General features: G+C 37.2%; 1 protein-coding gene across 1 annotated transcript in view; it reads left to right on the forward strand.

Annotated features, from left to right (window-relative positions):
* Positions 1-27731, forward strand: part of LOC122688507 (WAS/WASL-interacting protein family member 1-like) — a 53262-nt gene that overhangs the window by 22700 nt on the left and 2831 nt on the right. The window lies entirely within an intron of this gene.

Here is a 27731-nt window from a genome sequence, read left to right on the forward strand (position 1 = left end):
CGTTAGTTACAGATGGGTTAAGGTTTGAAGTCAGGTCTTTTCCTACCACAGCCCATGGACTTAGCCACACCACTTTGCCTGTGATGGATGCAAACTGAATAGATAAATTTTTTAAATAAATAAATACATTAAACACTGAAATTATGGAGGACAAAACTCCTCCTTGGATTATGAGTTTTTAGAACTCCTCTTCATTCCTACATAATTGTGTTAATTTATCTTATTATTGTCTCAAATTCAGTTTAGCAAAAATATTACTCCTAAACTTTAATAAAATCTGTTGGCTAATATTAACATAAACACCTTGCTTTGCATGGAATTGTGCTGACCTTTGATGTATATGCTGTATAGTTGTCTTAATTCCAAATTTAAGAATATGTAAACAAAAACAAAAGCTCTTGCATTTTTAAAAAGATTAAGTGAAGTTGTAGAGCACATTGATGACCTATGTAAATACAATGGATTTGCTCAAGGGACTGCTTCAGTGGCCTTTACATACCAAGGTCAAGTTCAATCTGACATGGCAAACTTGTTCCAAAAATACAAGTCATTTTTAGAGGCCACATTTATTTCCCAAAAGACATTTCTATATGCTATAAAAATGACAGTCATTTTATGTAGACCCCTTTATTCATTTGCCACTATTCTCTGTTTCTTTTTGGGATTTCTGAGGATTTTCATTTCCTATCGTATATTCAAACCAACCTCACTCTATCCCTTAGAACTTTCCAGAAAAATATCCAAGAGTTAATAAGCAAGCAAAAGAATATTTTAGAGAAGTTTTATAGACTGTTCAACTGTCACATATGCCAAAAAAATCATTGTTTTTATATAGTCTGGTAAATGACCTGATGATCTGTGTAGGAAATTAGTTGTTTTATTCACTTATATACTTATGCATTACGCCATTATATAGGCATCCACTGCTTTGGGGAATGAATACTTACAAAATATTTGAGTTCAAAGGCCTTTGTCAAATAAGATGAAACTTAGTTGCAAAATCAGGGGCTGGCAAACTTTTTTGTAAAGGATCAGATAATAAGTATTTCAGGCTTTCCTGGCCATACAGTCTTTGTTGAAGCTCCTCAACTCTGCCATTGTAATGCAAAAGCAGTCATACATGAACCAACAGTGTGACTTCATTCCCATAAAACTTTATGGACACTGAATTTTGAATTTAATTTTTATGCATCACAAACTATTATTCTTTGATTTTGTTCAACCATTTAAAAATGTGAAAATCATTCTTAGCTAGTGGGTCCTCTGGCTGTAGTTTACTAACCCCTGCAAAAAACAGTGAAGTCAGGTGTAAATAAAAATAACAAAAATCTGCCAATGAACTGATTTTTTTAAATGTCAATGATAAAGATGTAGAGATAGTGGCATTTTAATTAGTATATTTGTTTTTGCTTTTAATCTCTGCTGGGAATTTTCTTTTGTTACCTCTTTCAAATTTGCAGTGTTTTCCAAATCCACTATCTTTTTTTCTTTTTTTACTGTCCATCAACCATTTTACCCTTGATATCGTGTTCTTCAAAATGTGCACTGATTTTCTCTATTGTTATTATTTATAATAATTGATAAAAACTGAGATAATTGATAGCAAAGAATATATTGGCTTCTTTATCCTTGCTCTGATAAATGGTTGTTATTTTATGCTTTTAAGTTTCCATAAATGTAGTAAGTATTCCTCTGTCTTCTTAATAATATAAAATTCTCTTCTCTCACCTTTCTCTTTATGATAGATTATCTTTAAAATACGGCGATGTACTCTGATTTTGGCTATTCTAATAATGATGTAATCTAAAATGGGGATTAATAGCTATTAATAACATTGGGACTGAACTTTGGCCCTTGTGGAACTAGTAAGCATATGGAAGAGAAGAACCAAGTACAGGCAAGATTAAAAGTTGGGTGGAGACCTGAAATAGAAACACACAGGATAATTGCTTTAATGATAAGGAAGTGAAGATGTGATATTAAAGGGAGTTCAAGGCTTGGCCCTACATCCAATTAAAAAAAAAAAAGGATAGTTATATTATGAGAAAAAGTGACAAAAGTCCTAAAAGTTCAAAACTGTCTTTTTAGGTCAAAACTAAAGAATACTAATTAGTTGGCATTTTAATACAGATTGTGAATAAGATTAATAAACAACACAGTGCCTGAAAAAATTAGTTTTATCATATCATTATCAATATTACAAAAAAAAAAAAAACCTCAGAGGAGAACAGAAAAGATCACTATGTATGAACTGATGAGCTGATATACTGGTTTGGCAGCTGGTAATATGGATCCTGAACTAGAGAGGCCAGGGTTCAAGTGTATGTGAATGGCAGGCACTGCATGGTGAAAAACCCAAGCATAGAAATTGGCATATAAAAGTAGGGTAACTAGAGACAAGGCAGAAAGATGAATGGGATCAAGAAAGATATTCACAACCTGGAATCTGAGTCATCTACCAAGGATAGTTCAAAACTTGCAGGGAACAACCTGAATTTTGAGTTCCTGCCAGCATTGGGAGAATAGTCACAGATGAGGCTCTACTGCTGAGAAATTAAAACTGGCAGGAAAAAGAGAGAATGAGCGAGAGCTGTACTATAAACAACATAAGAATGATGTGACACCATAGTCAGATTACATTATTTATTATAAAATGAAACTAGGTCTTCCAATTAGTCATTTAAATTATGTCACTATTCAAATTAATTTACGTGTCATCAATTAGAGATTAGCTGATATTTATTTTAGTCATTCTAATGAAAAATGTGGTCATGGAAAATGCATATTTGACTGTTTACGCCCTAAAATCTGGAACTTACGCCTGTTTGGAGGAGTGCAGCTGGTCACATAGCTGGCCCCACACCTCACTGACCCATCACTATGTCGGTCCGAGTCCCCTGAACATCTCTCGAGGCCTCTACTTCTTTCCTCCTGGTTGCGTCAGTTTAGTTCAACTCTTTGGCTTATTTCACCTGGATTACTGAAATGTCTTCTTAAAGTCGCTCTTCACTCTTGAGTCAGAATGATCTTTACAAAACAAAAATTAATCATCCCCCTTCCCATCACCTTTAAAAGCCTAGCACCATTAACACCCAGCTGAACAACTTTGCTAAAGACTTTTAACTCTCTTTGCCTCAGTTTCATTATCTATAAAAGTAGGAGTAATAACAGCACCTAAAGCATATACCAGTTATGAAGACAAAATGAGATACATTTAGAACAATGTGGAGCCCATAATAAGCACTAGAAGTGCATTAGTTGTCACTCTTACTTTTTAGCATGACATCCAAAGTGCTTTGTAGGGCATCCAGCACCCCTCATAATGTTGCCATTACTTTCCTGTCTGGCATTAACCCTTTTCACTCTCTGTGATCTTTCCCTCCTTCACACCAGCAAAGCTCTGCTCTCACTATACTGAACTGCTTGCATCTATTTTGAACATTCCACTCTTCCTCTTGGACTTCCATGGTGGCTTAGCAGTAAAGAATCTGCCTGCAGTGCAGGAGACGCAGGAGACGTGGGTTCAATCCCTGTGTTGGGAAGACCCCCTGGAGGAGGGCATGGCAACAGACTCCAGTATCCTTGCCTGGAGAATCCCATGGATAGAAGACCTTGGAGGACTGAAGTTCATAGGGTCTCAAAGAGTCGGATATGACTGAAGCGACTCAGCACACACATTCTTTCTCTTGCATGTGTAGCTGTTATATCTGGCAAATCCCATTTCACATAATTTGCCTAATTAAATTCTATTCTTTTTTAGGACATAGCTTCATGGCCATCTTTTTTTTTTTAAGTTAATTATTTTAATTGGAGGCTAATTACTTTACAATATTGTAGTGGTTTTTGCCATACATTGACATGAATCAACCATGAGTGTACATGTGTTCCCCATCCTGAACCCCCCTCCCATCTCCCTCCCCATCCCATTCCTCAGGGTCATCCCAGTGCACCAGCCCTGAGCACCCTGTCTCATGCATCGAACCTGGACTGGCAATCTATTTCACATATGATAATATACAAGTTTCAATGCTATTCTCTCAAATCAACCCACCCTTGCCTTCTCCCACAGAGTCCAAAAGTCTTTACATGTGTGTCTCTTTTGCTGTCTCACACATAGGGTCATCGTTACCATCTTTCTAAATTCCATATATATCCGTTAATATACTATATTGGTGTTTTTCTTTCTGACTTACTTCACTCTGTATGATAGGCTCCAGTTTCATCCACCTCTTTGCAAAGACTTTTCTGGTCTCCCATGCCAGGACCATGTGCTCTTTCTGCCTAGATGCCCTGTAGGACTTGTGTTTTCACCTGCCTTCATGAAACTGCTTGCTTCTTTGGCTCTCTCCCCCATTAATCCATGACTCTTGGAGGCAGAATTTTCTGAGGCCAGAGCCTATGACAGTGCCTGAAATATAGTGCACATATAATAAATATTTGCTGCCCTCATGAATGAACAGGATGGCATAATACGATTATTATTTCAAAAGTGAAACAAAACAAAGCTTATTGGTGGCAATTATATAAATGTCCTATTTGTTCCCTTCCCAAAATATTTAAGCATGCTGGAAATACATAAGTAAATCTGGAATATAAACATGTCTTAAATGAAAGTTTGTAACCATTCTATATCAAACATTTTATAAATGTACTATAAAAATATACTTAATGTTACAAGCTAGAAATTATTGAACCACACAGGAAAAAAAATCAAACTGACAAACTGAGTGAGTAATTATGTTTCTATTTATTTCTTTATGTTTCAATTCGGGCTTTTCCTTTAACTTTGAAATAAACATGTTCAGGGAGCTTAGCTTACTGGACTGTAACCCAGGACTGACTGAATTGAAGCACACTGGGGGAATACAAATATATTTTTATCCATCATGGCAGATGCTCTTTGAAACTTGAATTGTGAGCACAGAAGTTCAATGAATGTGTTTTTCACTTGGTCTTCTGACAGATAGAGGCCAAATGACACAGTGGGAAGATCCTCAACCAAGTGTTAAGATAAAAACTTGTATTCTAGGGTCCTCATTGCCACTTAAAATAGCCTTGTGACTATAAGTGCATCATTCAACATCTCTAAGGCTTGGAAATGTAAAAGAAAGACATTTTGTAAGTGGCACAGCATGGGTGGTAGAAACGCTCTGATATGTACGTGCCTGAGGAGTCCTGTTTTTGCCACTGACACTCGGGTGACCACTGAACCATCTGTTTTCTATTTCTCTTTCACTCATTTACATACTGTAAGTGCTCGGCATACACTGACACTTTGTTAGGCATTCAGAAATAAAATATATGGTTCTTATCTAGAGGAGCTCAGAGTTCAGGGTAAAAGATAGAGATCCAAATCTCTGATAATATCATTTCTATTCACACATCCCAAACATTTATGTGCGTTAAGAATGACCTGCAGATTTCCTTAAAATGCAGATTGTGATTCAGCAGGTCTGGGGAAGAACCTGAGATTCTACATTTTTCACAAGTTCCCAGGCTGTGGAGACTGTGGACCAATGGACCAAAGTTTAGGAGCAAGTTCATTGGAATATAAACAGGGTGATGGTAAGAGAGCACAGAAGAAAGGAAACTAACTCAACATGGAGGGTTCCATAGAGGGAGATGGAGTTGAGGGATAAGCAATAGAAAGTGGAAAGGATTTGAGTGGGCTTCCCCAGTGGCTCAGCAGTAAAGAATCTGCTTGCAATGCAGGAGACCCAGGAGATGCAGGTTCAGTCCTGGGTTGGGACGACCCCCGAGGAGGACATAGCAACCCACTCCAGTCTTCTTGCTGGGAAAATCTCATGGACAGAGGACAGTCTCCTGGGCTACAGTCCATAGGCTCACAAAGAGTTGGACAGGACTGAGGTGGCTGAGCACGCGCGCAGGTATATGCATTTGAGTAGAGGCAGTATTTTATACAGGACACAGGATGTGCAAATGGCCATAGTCTGGGTGTAAAATAAAAGAACATTGGAGGAGGCAAGTGACAGGGACACCAATTTCCAGGAAGTGCAATAGTCCACAGGAGGGATGATGAGGACCTGCTTTGATGCATTCATCTGATTATTTATAGTTCCATTTTGCAGAGTGGGTACAGTGGAGGGGGCCTCATGAAGGTGGGGATAGTGAGGATGAAAAGGAAATAGATGTCTCCCTATATATTTATGAGGTAAAAAACGACAAGACCAGATTCATGACTGAATATGACTCAGAGTAAAGGGTGAGGCTGGGATGCTTGTGTCTCAGACAACTGGAAAACAGGGTTAGTTTTTAACTCAGGGAATTCAGCAGAGAGACACACTTGGATCAGGTTTGATATCAATAATTTAATGATTAGAGGATGGTGGTTCATGTCTATTTAGGTCTAACGATCTATTGTTGTTCTCTTTTGTTAAATCCACTGCCCATGAACGCTGCATAGAGTTATTTTTTCTATTTGAAAGAAAGTGTTAATTGCTTAGTCGTGTCCGACTCTTTGTGACCCCATGGAGTAGCTTGCCAGGCTCTCCTGTCCATGAAATTCTCTAGGCAAGAATACTTGAAAAAAAAAAAAAAAAGAATACTTGAGTAGGTAGCCATTCACTTCTCCAGGGTATCTTCCTGAACCAGGGATTGAACTGGGTCTCCTGCATTGCAGGCAGATTCTTTACCGTTTGGGCCAGGGAAGCCCACTTTCTATTTAGCAATACATAAAACAACTTTAAGAGACAATTAACATTTTACCCTCATCTCATGAGTCCCTTTAGGGATTTTCTTTTCTTACTTATAAATTCTCTTTGTGTATCCTTAAAAGTTGACTATTATGATTTTAAATAATGTTTTTTCCTGAATACATTTTTTTATCTTGCCCATGCATGCTTAATCACTCAGTCATGTCCAACTCTATACAATCCCATGGACTGTAGTCCGCCAGGCTCCTCTGTCCATGGGATTTCCCAGGCAAGGATACTGGAGTGGGTTGCCATTTCCTTCTCCAGGGGATCTTCCCAATTCAGTGATCAAACCCAGGTCTCCTGCATTGCAGGTGGACTCTACCATCTAAGACGTCAGGGAAGCCCTTATCTTGCCCATGGGTGGGTCATATGATACAATTCATTTTCCTGTGTCTCTTCCTTTTAATTATTGCTGCACTGTTTCAGCTGTTTTAGTGAAAAAGTGATTACTGACCTTATTTTCTCCTTTGACACTACCTTCTCATTTCTCATGGGCTCTACCTTATTATATTTCAGGCTTTTAAAATAAGTCATTCATTCTGAAATAACTTGTCCTGAATAAATTCATTTTGGTAGTCCTATATCTTAAAGCTTATACACTAAAGTTGGACTTTATTACTTAATATTTCTCCAATATATCATACATCTTGCCCCTTTACCTTTGCTGATATTGTGTTGCTGCACAACCTTGAAAACCCAGTTCTCTCTTTTAAGATCTTTTGAGTTTTCAAGAGAATTAGAGATCTAGATTTTTATTTGCAGTCTAATGATCTTACTGTTGACTCACATATTTAAAACAATGCTGTTCATAGTTGTTGCAGTTTGATCTGGCCTCTAAAAAGATGTGTTGAAGTCTACACTCTAGTGCCTGTGGATGTGACCTTATTTAACTTGTTCTTATCTTACTTGGCTGGGTAGGGTCTGAGTTGCAGCACTTGGGATCTTTGGCACGACATTTGGGATCTTTTCAGTGTGTCACATAGACGCTCTAGTTGTGGCACCTGGGCTTAATCTTAGGTCCCCGACCAAGGATTGAACTCGTGTCCCTTGCATTGCAAGGCAAATTCTTTACCACTAGGCCACCAGGGAAGTCCCGGACCTTATTTCAAAATAGGGTCTTTGTAAATGTAATCAAGTAAAGATAAGGTCACTAGGGTGGACCCTAATCTGACATGACTGGCGTCCTTATAAGAAAAGAAGCGAGAAGAAACACACACAAGGAAAAGGTCACGTGAGGAAGGCAGATGTTGTAATGATGCATCTACAAAAAGAATTGCTGGCTGTCACCAGAAGCCAGGAAGGGAGGCACGGGACAGATTTTCCCTCACAGCCCTCAGAAGGAACTGATCGTGTTGGCTTCTAGACTCCAGAACCATGAGACTGTAAAATTCTCTTGTTTTAAGCCACATAATTTGTGTTGCTCTGTTACTACAGCCCTAGGAAACTGATACAATTGTAAAAAAAAAGTTCACCTGTCAGTTTCATATATGGTTTACCACTCAGTAATATTAAGTAATTTTGTTAAATTTATTTTATTTTTTAGATAAAAACCCTAGGAATTTGTAAAAATAGGTATTTTTGGCTATGTTTTTCTGGAATATGGCAAGTTACTTCATACCATTACCAACATCTCCATTTTCATCTGATATTTCAGCTTAATTGTTTTTCAGTAGCTCAGTCATGTCTGACTCTTTGTGACCCCATGAACTGCAGCACGCCAGGTCTCCCTGTCCTTCACTATCTCCCAGGATTTACTCAAACTCATGTCCATTGAGTTGATGATGCCATCCAGCCATCTCATCCTCTGCTGACCCCTTCTCCTCTTGCTCTCAATCTTTCCCAGCATCAGGGTCTTTTCCAATGAGTCAGCTCTTTGCATCAGGTGGCCAAAGTATTGTAGCTTCAGCATCAGTCCTTCCAATGAATATTCAGGGTTGATTTCCTTTAGGATTGACTGGTTTGATTAAGGGACTTGCTGACCAAGGGACTCTCAAGAGTCTTCTCCAGCACCACAGTTCAAAAGCATCAATTCTCAGTGCTCAGCCTTCTTTATGGTCCAACTCTGACATCCATACATGACTACTGGAAAAGCCATAGCTTCGGCTATATGGACCTTTGTCAGCAAATAGATGACTAGAAAGTTAAGTTTTTGAATTTATTCCCTCAATAAATATCAGTATTAAACACCAGGTACCAGAAACTGAACTAGATACAATGGATACAACTATGAATAACCATTTTATTAAGAAATTGATCATTATCACAGTAGTTATACTACAATAATGGTGATGATGGAAAAGTAGTACAGATTACTATGGGAAGGCAGAGGAGGCACCTAATATGACCAAGAGATCAGGAAAATCATCCTACTGTGATATATATAATTTAATTCTACAGAAGTGACATATCAGCTGAACTGTCTAACAACTAAATATATAACAGAACTGAGATCCCGATCCAAGACCTCTGACCCAAATCTCTTTCTACAGCACTGCACCACTTTGCTTTTTGCATTTGCAAAATTGAGGATAATATTACTCCTTAAAGCTTTTGTAAAGATTCAATAAAACTTATGAAGCACTTTGGCCAGATGCATGGTCTTGACAGACCTTACTAGTGCCCACCAGAATCTGGTTCTTTTACCTGTCCTGCATCTTACTCTATCCTGACTAATACAATGATCCATAATACATGCTCCACAAATTTTCTTCTTTCCTTTGACAATAATTTAGTGCACGAGATGATAGGAATAAGCTTTAAATTAAAAAAATTAAAAATTAGGGCATGTATTGTCCACTTGGATATGATATATTCTTATTCCAGATTCTGAGACAAACCAAAAGCAGCTTAAGATAGTTGAGAAAGTCACCGTGTCCTAAGACCAGCTGAAATGAAAAATCTATTTGCTGTCAGGAAAAAAGTCACCTCTCATTAAGGATCATTTCTTTCATTCTTCCAAACCAAATTATTTAGGGTTAAAAATAGCAAAAAGAACCTTATGAAAAAACATATAAATGCTAAAAATCCCAGCTTGAGGTTTCGGCAACTATTCTTAACATACCTTCAGAGGGTTTTGACTGTCATTACTACAAATAGAAGACTTCCAGGAAGGAATTATTCAACAAAAAGAAGTCTTTTATTTTGTCCACAAATTTGGGACACGGAGAGAAAAATGAGAATAAATATAATTCCAAGTTTTCCGCTCAAACAAATCTAAATGCTTCTGCCTAACATTCAACGTCTTGATGATGTGTTCTCATTTGCTATCTAACCGCATTTCCCACTTTTTTTTTTTTAACATAGACACCATTTTAATCAAGTCTCCTCAAAGTCCACAAATAAGCCATTTCTTTATGCCTTTATCCATTTGCCTGAAATGCCTTCTCGCTTACTTGGGGAATGGGCTCTTGGTCCGCATCCTGTAACTGTATTTTGTCCTCAAAGATTCAATGCTTTTTAAAAAAAAATAATTTATTTGCTTTTAACGTTTAAAAAACTGAGATATAATTGAAATATAACATTAGTCTCAGGAGTACAATATATGTTTATTGCAAAATGATCAGAACAATAAGTTTAGTTAATATTCATTGATACTTTTTTATTCCTAGTAATTTTGTCTCTGGCTTCCCAAGTGGCTCAATGTAAAAGAATCCACCTGCCAATGTAGGAGATGTGAGTTTGATCCCTGGGTTGGGAAGATCCCCTGGAGAAGGAAATGGCAACCCACTCCAGTATTCTTGCCTGGAGAATCTCATGGACACAGAAGCCTGGTGGGGCTACAGTCCATGGGATTGCAAAAGAGTTGGACGTGATTTAGGGACTAAAGAACAACATTGTCTCTAATTCGGTCTATAAGTTCTCAAGAACAGGAATGCTTTTTACAACTCACCTCCGTCTCCTCAAAGCTCTGGCACAGTACTGAGCAAACCAGCAGTAAGCAAGTACTTCTGGGTTCATCGCTTTGTGAGTGCTTGTGGGGATGGCTGCATAACAGAGTATGAGGAAGAAGAACAGAACGTTGAAGATGTTCCAGCAGAAGAACTTGTGACTGAAGTCAAAATCAGTGTCTGGGAGTATGAGGGGGCCTTAAACATCACCCTCTGCAGTTTTTTAGAGCTATGTATTCACAATTAGTGAGCATTGGACAGTAGGCAGTAGTATGACTGCCTCACAGAAAATGAAACGGGTCATAAAGCACTTCAAAAACTTTCCTGCTTGGGAATAGATCTGGTGGCTAGAGAAAAGAGGCCCTGAAAACAACACTGTTGACCTTTTAAATATTAGACATTGCATTCTCTGCTATCGTCTTCACTTCTGTGAGGCAGCTACATGATCAGGAGGTATACTGCAAGTGCCATGTCATTTTACCCAGACTGTCATCCAAGTTATAGACGGAGCACAAAGATGTTTTATGTAACAACAGAGTGCCAGTTAGTTAATGATGTTGTGATACATACTCATGTGAAGTGTATTAACACCAGTGAACACTAACAAACATTTAAGATGTTTGGGTAGGTTTTTCTCAGCTGTCTAGCCGTACTGCACCACCCTGTATCCTCTTACTAAAGCACTTTTCAGATCAGTACGTTAAACTAGGTGTTGAACTACATTTGACATGCCTAAAAGGAAAGACCCCATGGTAGACAGAGCCATGGACTTCAGCAGAAGCAGAGGAAGGAAAGACTGAGGTAGCGGTTGCCTTGAGTTCAGGTTTTTCATTTATCACTTGAATGCCAGGCACGGCTACAGACTTTGAGAAGCTACCCGTGAACAAGACAGACATCCTCTGTAACCACGGTGCAGGTGTTCCATTTGGTGAGCTAGACAATCGATCAATGAATTAGTGATCAAGATTCAGACAGTGATCAATGCTATAAAGAAAAGGAATCAGGGTGTTCTAACAGAGTAGTGAGGGAAGCGGTGGCCAGGAAAGACTGTCTGGGGAGGTGACATGTAAGCAGAGGCCAAAATGACACACGGGAGCAGAGCTGCCCCAACGCAGGGAAAGAATGACCCAGCTAAGGCCTCTAGGCTGCAGGGAGCTCAACACATTCGTGAGGAATGGCAGGCAGGCCATTGTGATGGGGACCTGATGAAGGACACAGGAGTGAAGAGGGTGGGTCAGATGTGCGGGCCCACGGGAGGAGCTGGGCTTCAGTTTCATTAACGATTGGACCCTCACTGTGGTACTGATGCTGGTAGTACTGATGCTGCTCCTAGGCTGTAGTTTCAGGTCCAATTCTCTCCTCTCTCCTGTGCTCACTGCTGGTCTGGGACTCCATTATCTTTCAAAGAGAAGGACTTAATGTCTTTGCTGGATCATTTAGAGAAAACATATACCTTGTGTTTTGCATTAGTCCTTCCTTACTAAGTATACTTGGTCCTCATGTGTGGTCATTTTGTAACAAATGGTGTACTAGTTGTGGCACTGAAATCTGAACATGAGAAGCTGTATTTCATCTCTTATGGTGTTGGTGCCAAGGCCAACTTGTCCATGTGCTATGGTGCCTATGGCCCACAATATTTAAAATATGCAGATCAATTTATTTTAAAAATCAGAAGGAAAAAAATGAACTTTTAGGTTAGAGAATACAGGTAATATTGATATATTTATTTTCAGCCAATGCAGTTATAAAATATAACTTAATATAGTTTTATTAAAGAAAAGGGCCGTGAACGCTGTGTCTAGGGTCCTTGAAAGTCATAATAAAAGCAGCATGTGTTTATGCGATAACAGACACCAAGGGGCTGTATACTCTTCAGTATAGTTATTATTCTCACAGAAAAACATGTTATCATGTTCATTCTAGTTTAATGATTGAATAGACTCTAAACTATTTGAATGTGTGTATGCATGCATGTGTGCTAGGTCACTTTAGTTGGGTCCAACTCTTTGTGACTCCATGGACCGTAGCCCACCAGGCTCCTCTGTCCATGGGATTCTCCAGGCAAGAATACTGGAGTGGGTTGCCATGCCCTCCTCTAGGCAAATTCCTGACACAGGGATCAAACTCACATCTCTTGTGTCTCCAGCATTGGCAGGCAGGTTCTTCATCACTAGCACTACCTGGGAAGCCTGTGTGTACCCTGGAAGCTATAAATAAATAAATAATTATAATATATATATCTACCACTGTTCTATGATAGAGTATGAAATACAATATATACATAGTTATAAGTATATAAATGGAAGACTTTAAAGTTTAGACTAAAGATGAAATAATGTTTAAATAATTCTTAAGTTATTAATGACAAAGTCTTTGCTGTTAAAATTACTGATAATTATTTTTAGAGAAAACAATATAACCTCACATGTGAATTTCTATGAAAGTTTTATTTTAACATTTCGTGATCTGAAAGTGAAGTTAAAGGTTCAACTTTTTAAACTTGGTTTCAATGGCTAACATATCTGAAGAAGATACTTTACAAAAAATGTTATATTCTAATGAAATGAATACATAAAGGAAAATATTTAGGAAATCATGATACTACTCGTTTTGCAATTCCATCTACCAATTACCCAAATATTTTTTGAAATTCAGCAACTTGGCATTTTCTAGATTTTGACACCTAATCAGAAGTTGTTGCATTGTTATATTTTTAGCAATGAGTTCAAGATCCACTTAAATTTTCAGTTACAGGACTTTAAAACAGATTAAATAATGTTAGTTTATTTTTTAAAATAAGGAAGAGATATTTATAGATGTCATATTTACATCTGTTATTAAAATGCAGTAAAATCATATATTTTCAAAAATGCCTTGTCTAATTAATGAGTTGCAAAAGCAATTTGTGAATCACTCCTTGTTAAGCCACCTACTTTATCTTGATGGGTTGGAGGAAAACATATCTTTTTTCAAAAAATATCTATAAGGTGGCATTTTGTTGAGACCCACCTACCAGTGCAGAAAAGTCCAGCAAATGTGAAACCCTTATTTAATATATAAAATAAAAATGTATAACTCAATTTTTATTTCAACAATCACTTTAAGTACTTCAATGAAATAACTAGTGAATGTCTTTGTAAGACAAAACTTTTTAGATATTGTCTTTCTCATTACAAACTATTTAATGGTTATAATACTGAAATGATAAATTTAAAAATTCACTTAATGGGACAAGGAAATTGCAACACATGGCAAATGCTGAAAGGGAACCCAAGAGCGATGGAGCAGCGTTGGATGTCACAGCGGACCCTTGGTGCGCCTTGCCCTCACTGTGTGGTCCATGACCTCCTGACACACACAGCGAGCAAGGTGTCACTGTAAACATCTACATTAATGACTGGTACAACTGAATTTCTTTTCTATTTTTTAGGCACGGAATGAATATAAATAGGAGACTTGATGTTTTTGTCTTGCATGAAAGTGGATTATTTACTTTTAGAGAACATTCTGTTAAATTCCCATTGGGTATTTCTCATCTTTAAAAATTTTTTAATTCTAGCTATCTTTTGCTAATATATTTACTATGACATCAATTCCTTTTTAAAATTTTAGCCAATCAAAGTGTTCTTTTAAAAATAACCATAACAAATAAGTATAGAGATTATTGACACTTTCTAAACAGTCTGTGCATTTATTAACATTCTTTTTGGGGTTTCTCATATCAGTTGAAATTAATCATAGAGATCAACTGAAGAAAAAACTTTCTGCAATTAAAAAGCAATTTTCCAAAGTCTCCATTCATTATTCAAAGAGAACAAATCTACATTAGCAAAAAATATTCAGGCTATGAAATATGCATATTTTTATTAAGAGTGAACAAACCCAGGGAATATAGTCAATACTTTATAAAAACTATGCATAATCTATAAAAATACAGTCATATGTTGTACCTATGAAACTAGTATAATATTGTAAATGAAGTATACTTCAAAAGCAAAAAAAAGACTACACAAACAACTTTTGATGTTGAGCAATAGCTATTTTTTCACCTTTTTTTGTGTGTTTTATAAAATTATCACATAATCATATAATAGAAATATGCTGTGTGTTTATCAACCCCCACCAAAAATCCAAATATAGAATAGCATTTCTGTGACTTAAGCATTATTAAAGGTCAGAGAAGCAAATGTTACTTATGTCAAATTGGAATTTTTAAAAAGTAAAATGACATTATCTAACTTACCAGATTGGAAACCAGAGGGCAAAGAGGGATTAGCATTTCAGAGACAAAATATAGAAAAAGAAAAGAGTACATTAATAGCTAAGATAGTCGTTCAATTAATAGACTATTTTCAATTCAAAGTCAATTTATAACATCAGTCACTAGTAATTCAATTCATATTTGAATCAAGTTTAAAATTCAGCTTCAAGTCATATTCCTGAATGTTTTAAGAATTTACCAGGAATTGTTTATGCATTACTGCCTATTGCTTTTGTTCAAAATAGGGTGGGGAATGCTTGGGAAAATGAGCCAGTTTCGAAGTTGCATTGTAAAAAAAAAGTTTTAAAAGTAAATGGCTGCCAAAAAAAAATTCTATTCAGCTCATCAAATTTGCCTTGGCCTAATCCATATTTACCAACTTACTTCCTCCTAGCTATTTCCATCATTTTCTATCATTAAACTAAGACAGTAGTTCTCAGTCTTGAAACTAGCTGAAATAACCCCTGAGGGAAGTAATAACTACCTACCTCTTTGACCGCGCCTTCTGTGTCTACTTTGAGGCTTCTTCTTCCTCCTTCTGTCCCCTAAATGTTCCTGCCTGAGATTCGTTCAAGTCTTTACTTTCTGCTCTTCAGACTCTTGCCTCTGATAATCTCATTTAGCCTGTGATTTCAATGTTGCCTTCCTACAGAAGAATCCCAAATAGATGAGTCTAGTAGAAATTTCTCAAGCTATAGTCTCACATCCCAACCTCCTGCTGGTCTTCTTTGCTATGCTCTGTGATCAGCTGCATCCAACTCTTTGTGACCCCGTGGACTGTAGCCCGCTAGGCTCCTCTGTCCATGGGATTTTCCAGGCAAGAATACTGGAGTGGGTTGCCATTTCCTTCTCCAGGGATCTTCCTGGGCCTGGTATCGAACCCCCATCTCCTGCATTGGCAGGCAGATTCTATACTACTGAGCCACCTGGGAAGCGCTAGTTTTCTACATTTGGATAAAATAATTCCTCTTTTCTGTCAGTACTTCATTCTCCTATCTATGTTGCCTTGAGGCTCAGAGCTGTTTGAATTATATGCTTCCTTCCTTACTGTTCCACCTTTCCTATCATTACTTCCACTACTTTCAGTAACATCTTAACTAGTCTCCTTGCTTCCAACTGAGGAACATGTCAAGTTGAATCATCATTCTAAAGCAAGGCTTTAACCATGTTTCATATCGTCTTTAAAAATCTTCATTTGCTTCTGATTTATTTAGTTGGCCGCTCAGTCTTGTCCAACTCTTTGCGACCCCATGGGCTGTAAAGCCCACCAGGCTCCTCTATGCATGGGATTCTCCAGGCAAGAATACTGGAGTAGGCTGCCATTCCTTCTCCAGGGATCTTCCCAACCAGGGATCAAACCAGGGTCCCCTGCAATAGCGAATGGCTCCTGCATTTCAGGCAGATTCTTTACTGCCTGGGCCACCAGGGAAGCCCGATAAACATTTACTGCTATCTTTTTTAGTCTTTTTGTTGTATTCAATTGTGTCCAACTCTTTGTAACCCCATGGACTATAGGCTGCCAGGCTCCTCTGTCCATGGGATTTCCCAGGCAAGAAAATTAGTGTTGTGTTAGTTGCTTAGTTGTGTCCGACTCTTTGTGAACCCATGGACTGTAGCCCATCAGGCTCCTCTGTCCATGGGATTCTCCAGGCAGGAATACTGGAGTGGGTTGCTATTCCCTTCTCCAGGGGATCTTCCTGACCAGGAATCAAACCCAGATCTCCTGCATTGTAGACAGATTCTTTACCAAGAGAGCTATCAGGGAAGTCTAAGAATATTTATAAAGAATGTTCAAATTCCTCAGTCTGCTATTCAAGAATTTAATTATCTGTCATACTTTTCTTGATTCATTGTCTATCAACCTATAACTTATTTCTTATACACTGAATCTGAATTTTATTACCTAATATTTCCTCAATGTAACATGCAGTATCTTATCACTTCACCTTGGCTGATATCATGTTGCTGATATCATGAACACCTAGTTCAAATTAAACCTTTTCCAAGATGCCTTACCTGATAACTCTAGCTAGCTGAGATCTCCTGTTGATTTATTCCTAAAGACAACGTGAAGCAATGGAAAGGGCATGGGCTTTGGAATTCTTTACATCTAGGTTCCAAAGTCATTCTGTTAGTTTTGTGACAATAGGAAAGTCATTTAACTAAGTCTTTGTTTTTAAATATATAAAATGAGAATAATACAGCTTATCAAGAAGTTCAAAAGAAATCTTGTGTGGCATAATTGATGTCACCAGGAGAGAGTCCAATTCAGTAGCTAGAAGCGTCTCAATAAACCTGAGATGGTAAAATTTTTATTCATTAACATATATCAAACATCAACGGAGGACCAGGCACTTTAAATTACAGGGTGATTAGCAAGATAAACATAGTCCCTGCTTTCATGGAGCCAACAATCTGAATTCACCTCAGCCCAGAGTACATCCTTCACTTTAAAGACTCAGAAATGACCTGGGGAATTGATTAGGTTAATGCATATTATACTTGCTAACAGCACTCTTAACACAAATGTATAAAACCAGAATAAACAATTTCTTATTTATGCTGAAAGTCTTAACTGTCAAACACGCTGACCCCTCATCGTGATCTAACCAGGTAGCTGTATGGAATTAGGAGAAGGGGAAAAGATTCAGATATTTGACAAACTTAGGTTCTCACAGCCAGGTGGGCCAATCTCTAAAACGGGAAGAGAGGCTTCCTTTCTTAAGACAGGTGTGTATTAGGAGATGACACCTGGAAGGAATTCCCTGGTGGTCTAGTGGTGAGGACTCTGCACATCCACTGCACAGGGGCAAGACTTCGGTCCCTGATCAGGGAACTAAGATCCCGTCCCACAGCAGCCAAAAAACAGAAAAACAACAACAACAACAAAACCCCACAAGAGATGATACCTCAAATCCAAGAGATGCTACAGAATGATACACCTCTCCTATCTTCCTCATTTTCTAAAGAATTTACAGAAGAGGTTCACGAATATTCTTATGGATCTTAATGTTAGGGATGGAAATGCTTGCCACAGATCTGTGCAATTAAGTATTATCTTATAGCAAGGCTGGAGGCTATGCTGAGAGAAGTGGCTAGAACTCTCAACCAAATTCTGAGAACTTATGAATCCTCACAAGGCAAAGAGAAATTACTCAATTAAAAAAGGATGAACTCAACTGAGTATCTGATATTAGGCAAAACAGCAGCTCAGAATCAAAGATGAGATTCAAGCCAAAAGAAAATCATTATGGTAGTCCTATAAAATTATGTGTCTGGTAATATATTACCTGGGCTTCACCGGTGGCTCAGCAGCAAAGAATCTACCTGCCAACTCAGGAGATGGGGGTTTGATCCCTGGGTCAAGAAGATCCCCTGCAGAACGAAATGGCAACTCACTCCAATATTCTTGCCTGGAAAATCTCACAGACAGAGGAATCTCACAGGCTGCAAACCATGGGGTTGCAAAAAGTTGGACACCGCTTAGCAACTAAACCACCACAATATATTATCTAAATTTCTTGAAGGCTGATACAAGGCCTGGTTTGGCTTTCTATTAGAATACCATACCCAATAAATAATATGCTTTGCATCAATATTTAAGAAAGGGATAAATGATCCATCTTTATCTACACCTCAGGTAAACTGCTTATGAGAGACATCTTTGGTGACTGGAAGAGGACACTGAAGTAGGCTTTAGGTGGCATGAGACTTAAGTAGTATGACGCTGGCACCAGCAGGGAGGTTTAAATCTTATCCCTAACATCCTCCTATCCCTTTGATATTCAAGTGTCCATTAAAAGAGAGATTCCCCAAGACATATTGGCTGGGTGGACAGTAAACTGCCAGTCTCCTCTGTCCATAGGATTCTCCAGGCAAGAACACTGGAGTGGGTAGCCGTTCGCTTCTCCAGGGGATCTTCCTGACCCAAGGATCAAACCAGGGTCTCCCGCATTGCAGGCAGATTCTTTACTGTCTGAGTCAGCAGGGAAGCCCACTAAAATGGAAAATTAGTCAAAACAGCTTTAACAAAGAACACTTCTCTGAGCTTTGTCCATACCCACTCTGCAGGCCTTTTGGCCCCTCACAACACTGTGGAGTGCACAGTAACCATAATAAACTGTTACTTATTATTTATCTACTCATCACTAGGTTCATTCCAAAAACTATATGAGGTGGCCAGAACACACACAGCAAGACAACAATAAAAAGAACAGCAAAAACCAAAATATACAGAAGGAAGTCAAAGTCAATGCTGAACATAAGGAAAGGGAAATAAGCTCCAACCACAGGTAGTATTCATATAGAGAACGCAGGCTTTTGGAATCTCTACACTTGCTATAAATGGATAAGAGTGACACTGACCTTTCTTACATAGCATTTGAACTTTACAGGTAGAGCCTGATTTTCTTGGGAAATTTTAAGTTTCTTAGAATGTGAGCAAAAAGCATCTTTAGGGAAAGAAGCCTTTCTTTAGGGTATACTGTCAGATTTCCTTAGGCCTAAGCCCACAATACTTGGCTGGTTTAAAAACTGCTACCTGAGATTTCAATTTCTTTAGAATGCTCCTTAAGTGAATTTTCATTTTTACTTTATCTTTACACTATCTCAATCTTTTTTGCCCTTTCTTCCTTCCCTCTCTCCCTTCTACCTTCCTCCTTCAACAATCTAATCTTGATGCTCACTTAAGACAGTCGTTCAAAGGCTAGTCTTTGGCTTTTCTGGTATTGTTACTTAAATAGGATATACCCAATGTGCTTATAAGTGGCTCAGATGGTAAAGAATCTGCCTGCAATGCAGGAGAGCTGGATTCAATACCTGGGTCGGGAAGATCCCCTAGAGAAGGGCATGGCAACCCACTCCAGTATTCTTGCCTGGAGAATTTCATCGACAGAGGAGCCTGGTGGGCCACAGTCCATGGGTCACAAAGAGTTTGACGTGACTGAGCGACTAACACACACACACTGATTTGTTTATATTTTTAAAAAAATTAACATGAAAGGCCCAGGGCTGATTCATGTTGATGTATGGCAAAAACCATTACAATATTGTAAAGTAACTATCCTCCAGTTAAAATAAATTAGTTATTAAAAAAAAATTAACAAGAAGGGAACCCTACCAAAACACTGAAAGTAATAAAACTTGAAATATAAAATGTTTTACACAACTTTCATAGAAAAAGTTCGTGGCAGAATCTCTGTGAGCCATCTGGAGTCCAGGAGTTCGAGAGCATGCATATTTTGAGCTAATGAAGGCAGGCATGCACAGGTGCACTGGTAGGCACTCACTAAACGTCATGCTTCTAGGACTGGAGAATAAAGTACGCTCCCTGGAATACTGTAGTGGTTTTCTTTTTCACTTAAAAAATGATATCATATAGAATGTAGTTCATCAAAGTATCAGACTGGTAGCTCTGCAGCCCCATGTTTCTTCCTGCAAAGCAACAGCAACAGAGGCAGGGATATTACAAATGTGCTGAAACATTTTTAGTAATGGGACTTAATTGGGGCATTATAGGAACTTATAAGCATGTCAAAATTTTTACATATATCAGGTTGTTGTTGCATCTGAAGGCAGTGGTAGGAGATAAATGAATAAATTCACAAGAAGTGCAGGTAGTTTGGTATGTCAATTATGGCTCCTGGAAATTTCATTTTTAATAAGGCACAAAGATTACTTAAAATGGTTGTTCATGGCAGGGGCCTCCCCAGTAGCTCAGCTAGTAAAGAAACCAATGCAAGAGACCCGAGTTGGATTCCTGGGTCAGGAAGATCCCCTGGAGAAGGGACAGGCTGCCCACTCCAGTATTCTTGGACTTCCCTGGTAGCTCAGATGGTAAAGAATTTGCCTGCAATGCAGGAGACCTGGGTTCGATCCTAGGGCTGAGAAGATCCCCTGGAGGAGAGCATGGCAACCCACTCTAGTATTCTTGTCTGGAGAATCCCTATGGATAGAAGAGCCTGGAGGGCTACAGTCCATGGGCTTGCAAAGAGTTGGACATGACTGAGTCATTAAGCACAGCACACTCACGGGAGAGGGCCACATAACGGAAGATGACGGGATCTCCAACCGATGCGCTCCTGCAAAACAGGTTTCTGCACTGGCTGGTCATGGCACCACCCTTCTATCTTAGAAGAACTTAAATTGTTACTATTATTCTCCTATATTTTCTATTATTCAGGGGTAGACTTTATTTTCTAAAAGTCATGAATAAATGTATGTCTCCTAGATCACAGAGAAGATGCTTAAGCTTTTCCCACAATTATTAACTGCTTTGTTAGCACAGCTGGCTATAAGTGGGGGTGAAGGGTGGGGGTGGTCTACAATATTCCTGTTTTAAAGGAGTAAGATATATCATAGGTTAAGATTTGATGATGAAATTTCATTTGTCAGTTCTAGAGGATGGCTGAAAGGCTGAGCAATTTTTTTTTTTTAATAGTCTTGTGAGGGTTATGACAATAGAGCACTATTAAAGTAGAAAAAGGAATCCTGGAAACACCCCTTGATTTGGGATGGGTCACCAAAAGGATGTACTCTAGCAGTAATGGCAAATCAGAAGTAGTAAATCTTTAAAGGACTGGGAGCTCAACTTTGAGTCATCACCAGATGAGATAATTTCAGAGTGCTAGTGCTTTCAGAAGCAGGGAGAAGCAATTACAACCCTTTGGGAAGGAAGGCAGTGTCATCCTAGGCCTCCACTTATTTCTAAAAGTTATTTTGCAAATCAACGTCAGGTAAACAAAAATAAATAACCAAGAGTTTAAAGAGACAAAAAGACAGGAATCAAATATAATAATAGCAAATAGACACATGATGGGTTCAAAGACTGGCATTATCAGACACATTTAAATAACACCTACTACTTTCAAGGAGATAAGCAAGAAGACTGAATTTTAACAGGTATTTAGATACTAAAAATAGGATACTTTCACATGAATTTATGTATGAATGAATGGATTTATTAATATCTTGGACTCAGCTGAAGAAAGATATGTCAGGAAAAAAATACCTAGCAGAAAGTATGAAAAAATAAAAATTTGGTAATACATGAGAAACGTCAATAGGCAAGGAGGGCACAGTGATAAGGTCTAAGATATACATAATTAGAATACAAGAAAGGAGAGAAAGGGGAAGGAGCACTATTTGAAGAGATAATGGCTAAAAACATTTCTAAGATGATAAAAAATATTATGTAGCAGATTCAAGAGCACTTATAAACTGCAAGAAGAATAAAAAGAAATTCTCACCTAGGTGCAACACAATAAGATTGCTGCATATTAAAGGAAAGGGAAACCTTAAGAATAAGGGGGGTAAATAGGATTCAAATTACTTTCAAAATAAATGACAATTAGACTGAGTTGATTTCTCAATATAAACAATTAAGTCAGAGCAATGGAAGAATATATTCAAAGTGTTGAAAGAAAGTAGTGCCAAGTAGGAATTCTCTATGCAACAAAAAATTCTTCAAATAGCAAGCTGAGCAGAAAAGATCATTTAACAAAATCCTATACTTCTTCACAGTGAAACATTCGAAACTAGGAATATAAGTTTACTTTTTTAACTTGATAAAAGTCATCTATGAAAAAACATGGCTAACAGCATACTTAAGGCTGAAAGATTGAATTGTTCCCCCTATGATTAGAATCCAGACAAGGATATCTGTTCTTACCACTTCTATTCAATACTGTACTATAGGCTCTAGTCAGGGCAATTAGACAAAAAGAAAAAAAAGAATAAAGAAGGCAAAATAAAATAAAAGGTATCCAAATTAGAAATGAAGAACTAAGATTGTCTCTATTTGCAAATGACCTGATCTTGCATATGAAAAATCCTGAGGGGCGGAAAAAATGCATCCTCAAATCTATTAGAACTAATAAGTCAGTTCGACAAGGTTGCAGGATACAGAATCAATATACAATTTATCTAAACTAAAAATGAATAATCCAAAAATGAATTTAAGAAAATAATTCCATTTGCATTAGCACCAAAAAAGATAAAGTACTTAGTAATACATTTTTTAAAAGTAGTACAATGTTTATAATCTGAAAACCACAAAACATTAATGAAAGAAACTAAAGAAGACCTAAATAAAGGGAAAGATATCCCATGTTCATAGATTGGAAGACTTAATATTCTTAAGAGGACAATATTCTCCTCTTAACTGAACCAAAGTTTAAGTGGAATCCCTATCAAAATCTCAGTTGGTTCTTTGGCAGAAACTGACAAACTGACCTTAAAATTCAAGAGGAAATTAAGGGGCTACAGAAGAACTTAAACAAACTTTAAAGAAAGGACAAAGCTGGAGGATTCACAATTTCCAATTTCAAAACTCACTAAAAATTTACAATAATAAAAAGAGTATAACAGGCATAAGAAACATAGAGTTCAATGGAACAGAATTGGAAGTCAAGAAGTAAATCTTCATATTAGTGGTCAACTGATTTTTCACAATGATGCCAAAATAATGCAATGGAAACAAAAGTCTTTTCAATAAATATGCTAGGACAATTGAATATATACATGTAAAAAAATGAAGCTGAACTCTCTTTTCACATGATATATAAAAATGTATTATGGACTTAAACGTTAAGAGCTAAAACGCTAAAACTGATAGAAGAAAATATAGGAGTATATATTTATGACCTCAGCCTTCTTAGATATGATACCAATAGCATGTGCCAAAAAAATTGGACTTTATCTAAGCTTAAAACATTGTGATTTAAAAAATCATCGGAAGTGAAAAGAAAACCCATAATGGGACAAATGAACCAACTGAAAAAAAAAAAAAGACAAATGAACCAAGTGAAAAATGGGGAGGGGATCTGAACAGACATATCTCCAAAGAAGATATAAAAATGGTCAGTTGGTGCATGAAAAGATGTTCAACACTGTCAGCCATTTGCGAAGTGCAAATCAAAACCATAATGAGATACCACATGGCACCCACTGGAATGGTTATGCTCAAAAGACAGAAAATAACAAGTGTTAGTCAAAATGAGGAGAAACTGGAACCTTTGTATACTGCTGGTGTAGACACTTTGGAAAATATTCTGGCAGTTCCTTAAATGATTAAACATAGAGTTACCAAATAGCCTTGCAACTTCAAAGAGAATTGAAAACATATGTCCACACAAAAACTTGTAGGCAAATGTTCACTGTGGCACTATATGCAATAGCCAAAAAGTGGAAAAAAACCCAAATATCCATCAAGTGATGAATGGATAAACAAAATATATATATATACATGTATAAATGTATTTACACAATAGAACATTATTCCTCAATAAAAAGGAATGAAGCACTTATAAATGCTACAACATGTATGAACCTTGAAAATGTATGCTAAGTGAATGAAGCCAGTCATAAAAGACCATATACAACAACTATGTTGGGACTGCTGAATCCTTGCCACTAGACCACCAGGGACTGTCCAACTATGTTGCGATACAGGCCACATACCACACAATTCACCACTTAAAATGTACAGTTCAATAGCTATTAATATATGCACAGATTTGTACAACCAACATTACAATTAATTTTAAAACATTTTTATCACCCCCTGAAGAATCTCACACCCATTAGCAATTATTTTCCATTTTACTCCAACCCAAGCGGTCCTATGTAACCACTAATCTACCGTCTATCTCTACAGATTTGCTTATTCTGGACATTTCATATAAAAGTGTTTGATATCCTTGCATTGTTTGGAAAGATGGTTAAAATTAAATTATTATTTATTTATGCTGTAATCTCTGATACAACCACTAAAAGAATACTAAAAATGTGCATTATTCTCAAGTTAATAAAGCAGAAAACAGATGGCACATTCAAGCTGGGTAATTTGAAGAGAGTTTAATAAAGGAGCTCCTTATAAAGATGTGACCAAGTTTAAACAAGAGAAAACAAAATATAACAAAAGGAGCTAGTGCAGAACTCCACTGTGTCAAGATCTATCTGAGTTTTTACTCAGCTTGCAAGCTGACAAATTATCCTGCTATAGATTCAAGGATGCTGGCAGAAGACACAAAACTCCTGGGTCAGAGACAAAGGACAGTTTGTCACTCACAGCAATAGCAGTAGCCAAAGTATCAGCATTTGTGCAGTTTTCTGAGCTTGAAATTCCCATAGGATTACATAAAGAGGTCAGGTAACACTTATACATGCAGTGGATTGCATTGCAAGAGAGGAACCATGCCACCTGACAGGAGAAAATGGGAATAAACACCCCAATTTCATATTCTTCCCACTGTTCAATTTCTTACTGGTTTCTTCCACTGAACAAAACCAACCAGAAGTCAGAAAGTAAGGAAGCTCTTTGATGTCATCCATAAACGTGACCTTCCTTGGGACCCAGGGCAGGGTGGGGAAAGATAGAAAATGAATCAATCAGGTAGGACAAATGGATAAGCAGAAGGAAAAACATGAAGTAATACAAAATAATTCAAGAGAAGAAAGAAGGGGAAAAGAAACACAGAAATGGTTAGATAAGAAGACAGCTCTTATTAGGATAGACATTTAACAAAAAATATTCTTCAATTAAAAGCAATGATCATCTACTTGGATAAAAACAAATTAGCTAAGAGACCTAATCTATGACATAAAAGACACACAAAACATGGAGATAAAAAATGCTGACACAAAGTATGGAAAACAGATGTACCATAAAACATCAGCCAAACTGTATGAATATCAAAAGAAAGTTTGAAGGCAGAAAAGTTAATAGAAGTAAAGGAGAACAGCTCAAAATGTTCAATGTTTCAATTTATCAAAAAGACCTACTAATTCTAAATTTGTAAAATAATATACTAAAACTAACTTCTAAAAATTTAGCCTTAAAATGTATAAAGTAAAATAAAATAGAGTTTAAAAAAAATCCACAATCATAGTGGGAGATTTTAATATAACATCTCTCAGAATACGGTAGAATAAACAAATAAAAAATCACTATGAATACAGAGAATTTAAACAACATGGTTGACACCATGAAATGAAAATACCTTCTTTTCAATCATACACATACTATTATAAATGTTGACCATATGCTTGGCCAAAAAGCAACTTTCAAAGGACTGAAATCACATAGAGTATTGTCCGTGACAACAAAGAAATTCAATTATATTTTAAAAAAAAGAACAAAAGAAAAAGACAGCTAGAAAAAACTCTATCACAATGGAAAATACATTGAAATGAATAATAATCAAAATATAACTCATTGAAACTTGAGAGATACAGCTATGGTCATACTTGAGAGGAAACATATGTCTTTAAATGTGAATATTAGAAAATATGAAAAGCTAAATGTCAATGAGCTATAAGCATCCACATAAAAAATTTAGGGGAAACAAAGGAGGGCAAATAAACCCAAAGAAAGAAGAAGGGGGAAGAAAGAAAAGATTAGAATAGAAACAAACAAGACAACACAGACAATAAAGTAATTCCTGAAAAGCTTTAAAATTCATAAATTCTGGTGAATATCATCAAAAAGAAAAGTGAGAAAGCACAAATAGCTAATGTTAGGACTAAGGAATAGGCCAATACAATACACCCTTTAGGTATTAAAAAGTTAAGTAGAAAATATGAATAATTTTCTGCTAAAACATTTCCCTGATGGCTCAAGCAATAAAGAATTCACCTGCAATGAAGGAGAAGCAGGAGACGTGGGTTGGACCCTTGGGTCAGGAAGATCCCCTGGAGGACAAAATGGCAACCAATTCCAGTAATCTTACCTGGAAAATACCATGGACAGAGGACCCTGGAGCATGGGGTCACAAAGAGTCGGACATGACTGAGCAACTGAACATGCCAAACATTTAAAAATTTGGATGAAAGAGAAAAATTCTTATAAAATGCTACTTGTCAAAATTGACACTAGAAGAAATAAGAATATTAGATTAAGAATATTAGAGTAGTCCTGTAACTATTAAGAACAGTTTCTCAAAAAATATCAATGAGGTCTAAGATATAAGACAGAATGGGAGAATGGATTTACAAGACATTAAAAAAGAGCCCATAACTAGAATATAACTAGAATAAGAAAAAGACAGACAACTCATCATAAAACAGGCAGGAGAACTGGTACTTAGCAAAAGAGAATGTCCAAATAGCAAATAATCACGTGAACAAGTGTTCAACCTCATCAGTCATCAAGAGTTAAATTCCACCATGAGGTATTTCTGTACGTACACCAGAATGTCTATTGTACAAATTCTAATAATATTCCAAAGGTCAAGGACGTGAAGAACTGGGGAAACATGCATTGCTGGCCTGGTGAAAATTGGTAGAGTTAATTTGAGAAACTGGCAGTATCTACAGGAGATGAGCATAGACACACACGACCTCACAATGCCAGTTCTGTATACACGCTCTGCAGAAATGCATGCACACCACCAAGAGAAGGGTGTAAAATGTTCACTGCAACAGTACTAAGACAGTCCAAAGCTGGAAATAACCCAGATGCTTCTCAGTAGTAGATGAATACATATATTGTGGTATTTACATACAATAGAAGAGTTAGAAAAACTAGAGAAACGTGTAAAAGCAAGGAAGAATAAACAACATAAACAAAAGCATGGAAGCATATTGTAAACAATGGGTAAAGGGAACCATCTAGTCAAGCACAAAAGGGTCCTACTGCCTGATTTCATTTACATAAAGGTCCAAACCAGACAACCTACTCTGTTGTGAGTAGGGATGGATACTTACGGTTAAACTATGAATTTACTATGATTACGCGGAAAATCTGGATTGGAGGGCGGGGCTTTGGGATGACTGACAGTAGTGCATTTCATCATCTGACATCAGTGTTTGCCTTATGATAAATCATCACACAGTTCTATTTGTGACCTTCTTTTCCGTACATGGGCT

Source organism: Cervus elaphus, chromosome 33, assembly GCF_910594005.1.
Source record: "Cervus elaphus chromosome 33, mCerEla1.1, whole genome shotgun sequence".
NCBI lineage: Eukaryota > Metazoa > Chordata > Mammalia > Artiodactyla > Cervidae > Cervus > Cervus elaphus.